The sequence below is a fragment of the Sorex araneus genome, chromosome 4 (genome assembly GCF_027595985.1).
Source record: "Sorex araneus isolate mSorAra2 chromosome 4, mSorAra2.pri, whole genome shotgun sequence".
NCBI classification, from domain to species: domain Eukaryota; kingdom Metazoa; phylum Chordata; class Mammalia; order Eulipotyphla; family Soricidae; genus Sorex; species Sorex araneus.
This window is the reverse complement of record NC_073305.1, coordinates 91,367,912-91,381,126: the sequence shown is the minus strand read 5'-3', so window position 1 is coordinate 91,381,126 and position 13,215 is coordinate 91,367,912. Positions and strand designations below refer to the sequence as shown.

The following is a 13,215-nucleotide window of genomic DNA, read 5'->3' as shown; positions in this document are numbered from 1 at the left end:
TCGGCCCTGCTCACACTTCTAGAAAAGCTCTAACATTTTGAAATAGAGGAAAAATATTCTTGGGCCTAACCAAAAAAGAATAAATCTAACAAGATCATGAGTTGCTTAAATAACCTCTTATAAAGAAGATGTGTGAAATTTGTTATTTATCTTAGAAAATACAAGAGACTGTATTTCAAATACAAGACTGTTTTTCAGATATTCAAGCCTGAAACCTGAGTATGGAATAAATGTGCTCCATAAAGTTCGTGTGTTTATCTGAGATAAATGTATGTTAAATAAGCAGCCCCTTTCCCCCACCCCATCCCACTGCCCCCAAAGATATGAAGGATAGTGACTTATTTTTTGTTTTGTTTTGGGGGTCACACCTAGTTGTGCTCAGGGCTTCTGGAAATTTTTTGATTTTTGAAATACGATTTTAGATTACAGTACTTGAGCTACTTTTAATTTTATCCAGGCATTTAAAATATCCGGCATGAATGTTTAATAGTCAATATAATAGGTAGTTGGGAATAACACTTAGAAAGGTGAAACCTTATATGGCAAAGTTGAAAATGTGGAACTTACATTAGGGGGCAGTAATAACACAAACCACCTGCAGAGAAACAGGGTTAATTACATATTACTAAGGAGGCCTTTGCTTGATTGTCAGTGAATGGTTTGGCTTACGTCATGTAACTCCGACAGTTTAAAAGTCAGAGACCTTCTCATTGTTCTCATCAGCTCTGATTAAGTGTGCATTATACTGATGAAGGAGCTGCATAATGAGAGCTGTGCAGATTGAATCAATATTTAGGAGATGGGGCAATGATGATAATCCCGATGTATTACTTTCATATCTGTCATTGTGTGTAAAGGATTAGAATAACTTTTAAACTTAAATTATGAAAATTATTTTATGTGGGAATTTATATTCCTTTATTTTCCCTTGTGCATTTAGTGGAATCAGATTACATTCTGAATTTTTTTCAGTGATTCTTTGAAAAAAATCTTATAGATTTAATATCCTAAAAATCTGAATTTAGAGAGATAGTAGAGTGGGTTGGGTGCCTGCCGTGCACATGGCCAACTCAGTTTGATGACACTTTGATCCGGCACCACTTCTGGTCTCTGGCCTTCTCAGGAGAGGCTCTCGAGTAGAGAGAGAGGACGGAGGCCTTACCACCCTCTGCTGGGACCCACCCACTTACCAGATTTTAAAAATGGATCTTACAGAGTTAAAGTTCAATGTTTTCAAATAGTTTTCTATTGAGTAGTCAAGTAGTTTGTTTCTAGCACTCCCAGGGGGGGAAAAAAAAAAGAGCAGCATTGTATCTGCTAAGTGAAAAGTGCCAGGCAGATAATTGCTTATATATTGCGAATGAACCTTTTTTTATACCCTACATTGTCATAATTCTGAATGACAAAATTTGACATGGTCAACCTGGTTTTGATCTGTACTACATATGATCCTCTGGGCAATGCCAGGAGTAATTCCAGAGGACAGAGCTAGTATTAAGCCCTCAGCATACCAATCCCTTCCTCTCCCCCTACACATCAAAATTTATACTTCCTTTAGTGCATGAGGTTAGTTTTATGTGATAAAACATTAAAGATGCATTATTTGGTTACATTTTACCTTATAATTTTTTTTATAATGCCCACACCTATACATTTTGTTACTATATCTCTATTTTCCTTTTAGTTTTCATGAAGGAATAATCTGTGTAACTCATACCTGCAAAGTATAATGGGATGTAAATTTTGGTTCACAGTCAATTTCATGTGGAACCATTTCCAGGTTTAATCAGCTTTCTAGATGGCCTTGATAAGCCCCAGTGATGCTGTTATTCCTATTGTTTAGCAATGGGCTGCTATTTTAGGAATAAGTGAAAATGAGAAACTCTCTGTGTAATCACATTTTTTTTTTTACTAGTCTGAATTGGACTCAGCTATAAAAGATAACATTTTTGGTTAAATTTTACAGAAGTAGAAATTTAGAGACTACTTACTTTGCAAATAATAGAAAGTTCCCATGAATCAAAGTAGAAAGTCTAATTTTATTCTGGAGTATGAATCCTTTAAAATACCCAATGACTCTTGTCAATATTGGTTTTATTGCAGAGGTAGCACTGCATTTTTAAGTTATCTGATTAGTCAGAAGAGCAAATGCATTCCAAAGACATTAAGTGTTGAAAAACGGTTGCAATTACAGAATAATTGAAGCTTGTCAAGATCACCTACATGGCTGAAGAGGAGTGTATGATAACCTTTATGCATACTCTATTTGGAATCAAGAAGATAGAAGGTTATTGAGTGTGTTTGCATGCTATTGCCTGACTGTACTCTTGTTCTGACATAGTGATCAATCATGGTTTTGCTTCTAGACCATAGAGGAGTTAGCCCACAAGTCAGTCATTAGCATCTGTCAGCTGTTGGCCTGAGCAATGAGGGGACAAGAAATGTGCCGTTGTAAAGTTATTGTGTAGGAAAGCAAACTTGAAAGACAATATATTGTGAACAGCTTGAGGTAATTTATATCCAAGGTAAATCTTACTGAACTATAATTAAAGAGCTATAAGAAACTCTTCATTTATTTTAAAGAACATTCAAATATAAACTCAGGTATTTAAAATCATGTATTAAACCTTAAATCAGAGTTTGTAAAGTTTTTTGGTCTGTGAGTTTAAGTTTCCCAGTGTAAGTTCTGATGGGTTGATTGGTTTTGCTTACTCCTAGCTCTGTGCTCAGGAATTACTTCTAGTAGTGCTCAGGAAACTTCTGTGGTGTCAGGGATACCCTGGTTGGCCACACATGTGCTATACATGCCGGAATGTTGCAGTGTTTATTACTTATTTAAAACCTAACATTGACCCATACACTTTTTTTTATTTAAAAAAAGGTTACTAGGGGATACTCCCATCAGACAGTTCAATGCTCTGACCCCATGATGTAGTTTTGTAGTCCTAGCGGTGCATGGTGGCTACTGGGGTGGTTCATAGGGGCCTTTATGGAGCCACAATTCAAACTTGGCACCTCATACATGCAGAGCATGTACTCTAGTCTTTTGAGCTATTTGCCCTACCTCACAATTTTTTAAAAGTATGTATTCATACTTAGCATTTGCATTCATTATTATTTGTATTACCTTAGGATAACTTGTATTTATAATTCTGCTCTAATTACAGATAATTTTGAAATTATTTGCTTAATATGTATATAAATTAAGAATATATTTTATATATGGAATATTTTTTTCATATATGAAATCATATATATTATAAAAGAAGTTATATGTTTAATATCTATTGAGCATCATATACAGAAGACTGTTTACTTCAGATAACTGAAATAGATAAATTAGAGACAGTAGCTAAGACTGGATAAAATAAATTGGTACAAGAAAGGATACCGGAAAAAGCCAAGAGATGATCAAATGAGTTTTAGCATACATGATTTCGGAACAAGCAGTAGGAAATAGGGAGGAATCCATTTTAAATATTCAGGCGAGGTCAGCTTTGCAGGTGCTTTTTAAAAAGTCACATATGCCACCAAAGAGCTATAAGCTTTGCCTTAGAGAAAAGGTAAAAGTCTAAGATTCTATATTTTTTAGTCTTGGCAGTCATTTCCAAAAAAGTAGTCATGAATTTCACTTGTAGCTGTTCACTGACTGGTATTTTTTAACATTATTATTAGTCTTATAATTAATTTTCTGATTTTAATATGGGGATACACAATGAAATATTTAATATTATGCAATTAAGTTTGAGAAACCACATCTTCACCAAAGCGAAAAGCAAACACTATTATGCAATTGTTACACAAAATTAAGATTACCTTGAGTAAACTTTAAAGAATATAAATATATTTATATATTGTAAAATGGTGTTGAATCTGAAATCATAATGAAATCAATTTTATACTTAAAGGTGTCTATACTGTTAGTAAACATTTATTACAAATGTTTCATACTAAGATTTATGATTGAAGGAAATTATTTACCTGCTTTAGTTTTATTTTTTATGCATAAACTGTCATAAATTAGTTTGCATTCTAGTTCAAGATCATTGAGAAGACTATGTATGGATTTTAGACCAAGCCATTTACATGTTTCAGTAAAAGCACATATACTGAAATTGGAATGGTACGAGGAGATTAGCATGGCCCCTGTGCAAGGATAACACGCAAATATGTGAATCATTCCATATTTTTGGGCTGGAGCCATTGCACAGTGGGTAGGGCGTTTACCTTGCACGCAGCTGAACTGGTTTGATTCTTCCCTCACTCTCGGAGAGCCAGACAAGCTACTGAGAGTATCCCGCCCACACGGCAGAGCCTGGCAAGCTACCCATGGCGTATTCCATATGCTGAAAACAGTAACAAGTCTCACAATGGAGATGTTACTGGTGCCCACTCAAACAAATCCACGAGCAAGGGGATGACAATGAAAGTGACAGTTCCTTACAACACATCATGATAATTTGTGTATGCATTGTTTACTTCTACTTTGTGTTCCAATGTTTCAAAATAGTTTCAAGGATTTATAAAATCTGAAGAACCCAATATATCTACTATCAAGAACTGATTTTTGGTTTGTTATTTTTTTGTTTTGGAGGCCACATTGGGAAGTGCTCAGGGCTTCTTTTCTTTTCTTTTGTTTGTTTTTTAATTTTTATTTTTTTTTTTATGAATGAGTCACCGTGAGGGTGCAGTTACAGAGTTTCATGCCTGTGTTACAGTCATACAATACTCGAGTACCCATTCCTCCACCAGTGCCCATTCTCCTCCATCGATGGATGGCCCCAGGGTCTCTCCCCCCCTTGTGCTGCCTGCCCCCCCTCCCTTGACAGGGAATTCCAGACTATAGATTGAACATGATAGCTACCCAGTATCTCCATTCAAATCATAACACCCAAAAGGAGAGAGAGAATATTAAGGAATTCAGGGCTTATTTCTGACTCTGCTGTCAGGGATTACTCTTGTCCCCTAACAGGAACTTTGCTAAAGATCAAACCCAGATTGGTCAAATGCAAGGCAGGTGCCCTACCCTCTGGACCGTCACTACTGCCCCTCTCTAGAACCTTTTATTGAAGAAATATAGCAGTCTGTTCTTTAGAGTTTCAATCTATTTGATAAAAAAATCAGGCCAAGTTAAGCCATGTTAATGTGAGTCAGACATATTTTGAATTCATGTTAAGATGTGTAGTTCTGCTCTTGATCCTGATACGTAGAGAAATTCTTCAAATTTTTTTAAAACCAAATGAAGTAAGAGATTATCCCTTAAAGTTAGATCATATTCAATTACATAATGAAAAGAATAAAACCAAGTTGTATTTTTTACTAGATATAATTCTGGAATGCACAGATATACGTCAGTAGGTTAACAGAGTGACAGGTTTATTATTAAATCAGGTTAACACACAGTCATTTTCCATTAGTTTGCTTTGGTTCCTTCCAGATACCCAGGTTTTACATGTTGGTTGGAGGCTTTTAAGTAAAGGTAAACATTTACATGGTTGTGTTTTTTACTTTAATTACATCAGTATACCTTAAATTGCTTATAAAGAGACAGATTCTTGACCTCAGAATTTATGATTCTGCAGGGAATGTTATAAAGGAGGTTCACAGAAAACAGATGAGTGCATACTCAGAGGCTGAACAGGAGTCTTTATTGCAGAAGCTGGTGATCATGAGTAGATTATCATCCCAAAGAACTCACAGCCCTTAGGACAGTCGGGGATGAATTTATAAAAGCAAATACCTCATCCTAGTCAGAAAACAGATACAATGGGCAAGGGACTGTAAGGGCTCCGATTAGTCAAACAATTTACCAAAGCAAAATACGCTAGTTAATAGTTAAAGTAGCTTATGGTCAAGAAGAAGAATTAGCTTGGGTTATGGGGGCAGTCACAGTTAGGACTGTGATGATTCTGGGAGCTGAAGAGTTTATGGGTTTACTTGTTAGTGGATTAGACCTGACCCTTGGAATAATGGAGAGGCATTTCCTTCAGGTTGAGGACTAGGAGGGGATTGGAGTCCCTATTTCAATAGTCCTTCACTGAGACTGAAGAAGGAATTTCCATCCAGACGTAATTTACAGACGATCCTGACTCAGCAACTTGATCAAGAAACCATATTTTAAGAATATTTATTCAGTGATAGCATATAGTCACTTGTTCATTTTTTAGAATGATTTTTGATGACAAATAGATTCATTGTTTAGATATTAATGTAACAACAAAGCTTTGAATCTTTAGTCCTGACTCACTATTCATCAAATTAAAATGTTTTCTCATAAATAGTGTAGATTAATTTATATATCTGTAAAACCTCTCAATGAGAGATGTTACTTGTGCCCGCTCGAACAAATCGATGAGCAACAGGATGACAGTGACACAATGACAGTGAAGGTGTATTATTGGTTAGTTAGCAATCTGGAAATTACTGTTTAATGCAGCACATTTACAGACATTTCATGAATAATAACCAGGATTTGGGGGTGTCATTCATACAGATATATTAGACCATTTTATACATTTCTATTCAGAGCTGTCTTTCTCGATATTTTGTTAGTGAACACAAACTATTAGATAATTAGAAAATCTCATTTACTCCAAACCCAGTTCACTATAAAAATAACAAGCCGTTCTTTTAAAATTAGACAATACAGTAGGCATTGTCTTATATGGAAGACATCTGTCTCCCATTTAGGTTTTTTTTTCCCCCAAGTATTTACTGCTCTCCTCTATTCTGCTAAATGTAACTGACAAACATGTATTACTTTAATTGCTCCAGTGGCCTCTGGATTCCTATTGCATTCTATCAGGACCCCAGCAGGCAATAAAAGATGGAGAGGGGAATGAGGAATGAGCTGAGGATATCTTTTCCCCATAGAATGACTGTGCCACATCAATTTCAGCATTTCTCACAGAAACTGGTTCTGTTGGACTTTTTTCCCATTTAACCTTGCAGCCTCCTTCCTTAAAATCTGCTTGGGTTATAGCGTGATGCAACATCTCCAGTCAGAAAATTTCCTAAGCCTTCTAATATCTTACTTTAAGATTCTCTTTCAGCCCTTAAGTAAATAACGTCCTTGAAATATTATAATTTTTGTGTTTTTCATTGAGTTAACTAGCAGTAACTCTTCCATGGATATCTTATGAACTAAATGTTATTCTACCACTTTACAGATGAGGGAACTAAGGATCCAGGAAATGGCCAGTTTTAGATTCAAATGCAGTCCTCACTCCCAGTATGCCATTGCTGCTATGGGTTTTCAGTATTGGTGTAAACAAGCATTACTTGGGGAGCCTAAAAAACATTGATTAGCAAGTTTCATTAAAAACCCAGGACTGGAGTGATAGCACAGTGGGTAGAGCGTTTGCCTTGCATGCAGCCAACGGGTTCAATTCCTCCATCCCTTTCAGAGAGCCCAGCAAGCTACCGAGAGTATCCTGCCTGCATCTGCATGGCAGAGCCTGGCAAGCTGCCTGTGGCATATTTGATATGCCAAAATCAGTAACAACAAGTTTCACAATGGAGACATTACTGGTGCCCAATCCAGCAAATCGATGAACAATGGGATGACAGTGTTACAGTGCATTAAAAACAATCTGATTCACCTTGTGGTAAGTTTTGATTATTGTATTTTTGTAAGCGTGGGTTTTTTAAAACTAATAACAATAATAATAATCTTTTATAAGTGCCACTGTCAATGAATTTTCTTTGTGTTCTACTATTTAGCTGGTAGCTTCATAGCAAACACAGTGAAGGTGTATTATTTTATCCTACTTTGTACAGATGAAAAAAGGGATGAATAGAGAAGTGACCTGACTGAAATGATTTATCTTAACTCTCTTTAAAATGTTGATTCCACAGTCCATGCTCTGGAATACCACATTCTGCAGCTGGTTTTGAATGGTTCAACATTCTTGATGAACTGCAGCCAACTACCAATAAGTCTCCAGTGCCTTCTAATGTTACCATACCTCTAGTTATTTTTATAAAGGGGTTAGACTGTAGTACTCGATGGATGAGGCCACTAACCATACAGCTTCATCTTAGTTTCCTGGAACTATCAAGGGAACACCCAGCAGGGCTGAGGTATGTAGTGCAGTGCGAGTGAACCCTCTCTCTCTTGCACATGCGCTAGTGCTTGAGACATCTTTGTGGTTCCTTCAAGTTACTCTTTAAAGGGAATGGTTTTCCTTTGTGCTATATATTCCTTCTCTTCTCTGGTAATCTCAGTTATGCAGTCTGTCCTGAGGACTTCTCTTTTCTTTTGCCTTTTTTTTTCTTAGTTTGATTCTTTGGAACTCACATCTGAATGAGATCTCATATTTGCCCCATGAATAGTAGCTAGAGGAATATTAATACTCTGGTTGTGAGTGTGAGGTGGTGCTCTATTTTTGGAAGAGGTGTGAAATGGTATCTCTGAAACAAATACAGTCATGTAAACAATGCTGTGTTAACAAAAAAATAAGAAGAGCTGATAGTACTATGAATGTTATTCTTGTATTTAGAGCATGCATTTATGACACAAACTCTGGAATGAGTGATCACACTATTTGTCTGCTTGTTTTTTAGTTTTAATAAACATAATTATATCTCTAGTGAGCAGTTGAGAGCTTATAAAAAGTGATCAGTGACTAGGTTTTTTTTAATATATGGTATTTGAAGTCACATATAGATACATGCCTGTTTGGAAAATGCACAGTAGTTTTCTCTGTTAATTAAAACAAAGACCCTGGATGATTTTCCTCAATTTTTAAATGTAATAAATATGGGAACTTTGCTTCAGGGACTAATGACAGTGTAATTGTTTTTCTGATTCTCTGGAGCAATACTTTCTTAAACCTCTAGGGAAACTGCCCCCAGTCATACTGTTCTGTCTACACTATTATTCAGATGCCACATGTCCACTATTGAGCACTTGATGTAAGGCTTATATGATTAATTGAAATTATTCTCAGGAATTTGCTACTTTCTTATTTTTTCAGTGACAAGTTGGTTTGTAATAATGTGAAATTTCAGAGGTTTAACTTCATACTGTTGTTTGTATGTGTAATCTTGACCCTACCAACTCCAAAGTTCCAGTGCCATTCTTCTGTCTGCAACTTTCCTGCTTATGTCTCTCTCCCCTGACCTTTATCTTGGTTCTCAACTATCTTTGTATTAGTTTTGCTGTGTGTCATCAGTTTTTTTTTTAATGTTTCACTTTCCGAAGGTGTGCATAATTCATTTAGTGATCATGTCCATTTTGTTATTAGAAAAATCATCACAGTCTACCCATTTTCCCCCAAAGGGCTGAATTTCCTCTTTAGTATTGTCACACTAGTGTTACATTGAGTATTTCTATCACAGTTTCTTTATCCACTCATGGAATGATTGACATTCAGGTTGGTTCTCTTCTATTTGATTATTCTGAGCCATGATGATGTGAATCCAGGACAGCAAATATACTTTCAAGTGAGTCTTTTCATGTTCTCAGAGAATGGTTTCTATATGGTATAGCTAGCTCCTATGGAATTCCCACTTTTCTTTTTTTCTTTTCTAAGCATTTTTCATTGGACTGGAGCGATAGCACAGCAAGTAGGGCGTTTGCCTTGTACTCGGCCGACCCAGGTTCAATTCCTCTGTCCCTCTTGGAGAGCCCGGTAAGCTACCGAGAGTATCCCACTCGCATGGCAGAGCCTGGCAAACTACTCTTGGCATATTTGATATTCCAAAAACAGTAACATTACGGTGCCTACTTGAGCAAATTGATGAGCAAAATGGGATGACAGTGCTACAGTGCTAAGCATTCTTCATACTGTTTTCTACTGAAGCTGTCCTATTTTAAGGTATGCATTTTTTGGTTTAATTTTTCATTTTAGGCGTCAGATAGTCCCATCTGTGCTCAGAGATTACTCCTGCAGGTGATTTAGGGACCATATGCAGGGATTAAACCAGGGTTGGCCAGATGCAAGTCAAGTGCCTTAACCTCTGTACTAACTCTTTGATCCTTAGTATTTATTCAATTTTTAATGTTACTTAATTTCAATCAATTTAAATGTGGGTATTCATATGTAATTAAACAGCATCTTATTGCCAACTAAGATCTATAAAAAGCAATTAAAACATTCTTTGGTCACTGCTACTTTAGTTGACATTTAAAGAATATTTTACAACTGGTTGAGTACTTTTTAAACTTGGACGTGGCTAAAATTTAAGTTATGATAAAAATTTAGATCTTGGTGCTGGAGAGCTTGTCCAGGGGGTAAGGCGCTTGCCTTTTGTGCGGCATACTGGAGTTCAATCTCTAGCATCATATGGTTTCCCGAGCCCACCAGGAGTGATTCCTGAGTGCTGAGCCAGCAGTTATACCTGACCACTGCTGGGTGTGGCCCAAAATTCTAAAAATATAAAATTAGTATATTTTGTTCCCTATTAATGACTATTACTTATTTCTTTTTAAGCTCAGTGTTTTAAAAAGTATAGTTCTCTGAGTTTCCTGTCTTATAACTTTTTGTTCCTGTTATATTTTTATTACTAAATTTTTTTTTCTACCTTAGAATAGTTCTTTCTGTGCCTGTGATAGATATTGTGAGAGTAATCCAGTTTTGGAGCAGTTCTGCATGAAATGATAGTACCTGTATGGATTCAGTACCGTGTATCTTTCATAATCTTTAATCAAATATATAACTTACATTTTTTGATAAAGTTATAAACATAGGGTGCTTAAAGTCATCATTTCATTGTGTTTTAATCCAGAAAACATAGAAGAGTAGTTGTTATTTTAACCATCTTCAGCAAAATAGAGCAATTTTAGAAGCCTTGGCATAAATGCACTGAATATAATACACATTTTTCATCTGAGCCCTACATTAGACTTCATGAATAAAAAAGGTCCTATTTATCATGCAGTGATAGTCTCACATATATTTATCATGTATAAGAAAGACAAATTATTTTTTGAAATATTTCTATGGCTATCATTTAACAGTTAAATATTATGAGTAATTACAATCATGTTAGGTATTTAAGAATAGTAAAATACCTTTGAGTATATACTTAATTTTATATTAGTCAGTTTTTGGTTATTGTGCCCTTTTAGAGCCTTCATATATTTTTTTTAAGTCATTTTTTTTTTTTTACAATTTAAAAAATCTTTTTTTTTTTTAATAACCACATTTAAATTTTATTGAATCACCATGTGGAGGGTTACAAAGTTCTCAGGATTATGTCAGTTATACAGTACTCAAACACCCTTCCCTTCACCCGTGCCCATATTCCATCACCAACCACCCCATTATACCTCCCGCCCCCTCCCGCCCCCCCAGTCCCCGCCCTTGTAAGTGATAAGTTTCACTTCGTTTACGCTTTATCTTGGTTACAGTCCATGTTTCAACACATAACTCACTATTGTTGCTAGGGTTTCCCCCCAAAAAAGAGAAGACAGTCCCACTGTCAAGGAAGCATTTCATGACTCTCCATTGCTGAGAATGTAGAGATATTAAGTCCCGCTGTTTGTTACATAACTTTTCTATTTTTTTCCCCCCCTCGTCCCGCGCCACCGAGATCACGCCTGTTTAGTAATCACCACGCTGCCTGACAAAGGGAAAACAAACCAAAAGAGATGGTTATTTCTCGTCATCAGCCGGCATGGGGCTCTGGCTTAGTTGATAGTCTGGTAGAATGTCTGCAAGCAGTTTCTGGAACCAAAAGTAATACGCTGGTATCGGCCCCAGCTCAAGATTCCACCAGCGTCCCGCTGTTCCAAGTACATAATAATTTATTCCCTTGTATCCCATTCCCACGCCACCAGGTCCTTGTCAGCTTAATGGACATCATACTATGGTTAACGCCACGCCGCGTTTCTTCCCGAGAAAGAAGGATATTTCTTCTCAGCCGGCGTGGGGATATGGCTTAGTTCAGTCTATAGAGATGGCTACCACTTTGGTGGCCTTCAATATTTCAGCAAAAGACTTACTATTCTTGTTAGGATTTCCCACCAAAGTCCGACCCGCTAAAAAGGAACCATTTCATATTGGTGATGATTAAATGACAATAGGTTGCGCGGCCATGGCAGCGGCCTCGCGGCTTTGAATTTCTATATAAAGTCCAGGGAAAGTACAGCCAGAAATTACACGTCGCTACAAACTTTAACCCTATTATGGTCCCCCCAAAGTCCAACCCATTACAAAGGAACCATTTCATATTGCTGATGATTAGATGACATTAGGCTGCCGCGGCCGCGCGGTTTTGGGTTTCTGTATAAAGTCCAGGAAAAATTCTGCCTAAAATTCTATCGCTACAGTCTTTTACCCTTCAACAAAAAACTTAGTACTATTGTTTGGAGTTTCCCCCCACGGTAAGCCCTGCCAAAAAGGAACATTAACACGTTGCTGACAATCAAGAGATATTAAGTCCGGGGTTTTGGATTTCTATATGAAGTCCAAGGAAAATTCTTTTGGTAATTACATCACTCGCTGGCAGCACCTGGGCCAGAAGCTCCCAGCACACAGTTTGGAGGCATTTTGGGGGCGCCGCTCGTGTCCAAAGTGGTTCAGTTGCCTCCGGGGTCGATCTCGCGAGGGGCCGCAAAGGAGCGTCCCCACATGGCTCTGTGCTTAAATGTCCGCCTTCATATTTTTTTACATGTGCTCATGTGCTTTGGGGACCATATACAGTTCTGAGGATAATAAAGAGAAGTGCTCATTAATTATTTTTATCAAGAGTAAGCTTTTGTGACATAAATATGTGCATTAAATATATGAAACACATTAAGGTGACTGTCAAATTGAATGAAATTAGTGCAGTCATTGATTAATATGAAAGGGAGATGCTAATTAAGTAGATCTTTATATTTTTATTTTAAGTTCTCTATGCTTATAATATTTAAGATAAATTTGATGTCATTCATATACTAACTTCTCTCATAATAGCAGTAATACTCATTGAAACACATGCTGTTCAAAAAGATAAGACTGAGCAATATATGCCTGGTCTAATAATGCATCTGGATCTATAAATAAAGATATTTATATTAAGAACAATTCTATAAAGTGAAGAATAAAAGTTACATTATCAGAATTAATCATAGCATTGCGTGTAGTAGCTTCTGATGTATTCCACTTGGGCAGATAGGGGAATGGGAGCACAGAGTAATAGTCTTCAGGCAACAGGGTCTAAGGGGGAGGTAGACAATCTTGCTTAGAAATTCATGCTCTTAATCATAAATCAATATAAATACAA

The 13,215-nt window shown here is 36.6% G+C and overlaps 1 protein-coding gene and 1 non-coding gene across 9 annotated transcripts in view; both read left to right on the top strand.

Annotated features, from left to right (window-relative positions):
- KHDRBS2 (KH RNA binding domain containing, signal transduction associated 2) overlaps window positions 1–13,215 on the top strand; it is a 584,438-nt gene that overhangs the window by 126,954 nt on the left and 444,269 nt on the right. The gene's annotated exons all lie outside the window — the stretch shown is intronic.
- LOC129404563 (U6 spliceosomal RNA) lies at window positions 4,087–4,191 on the top strand. The gene has a single exon (XR_008629957.1). It is a non-coding gene; the product is annotated as a U6 spliceosomal RNA (small nuclear RNA).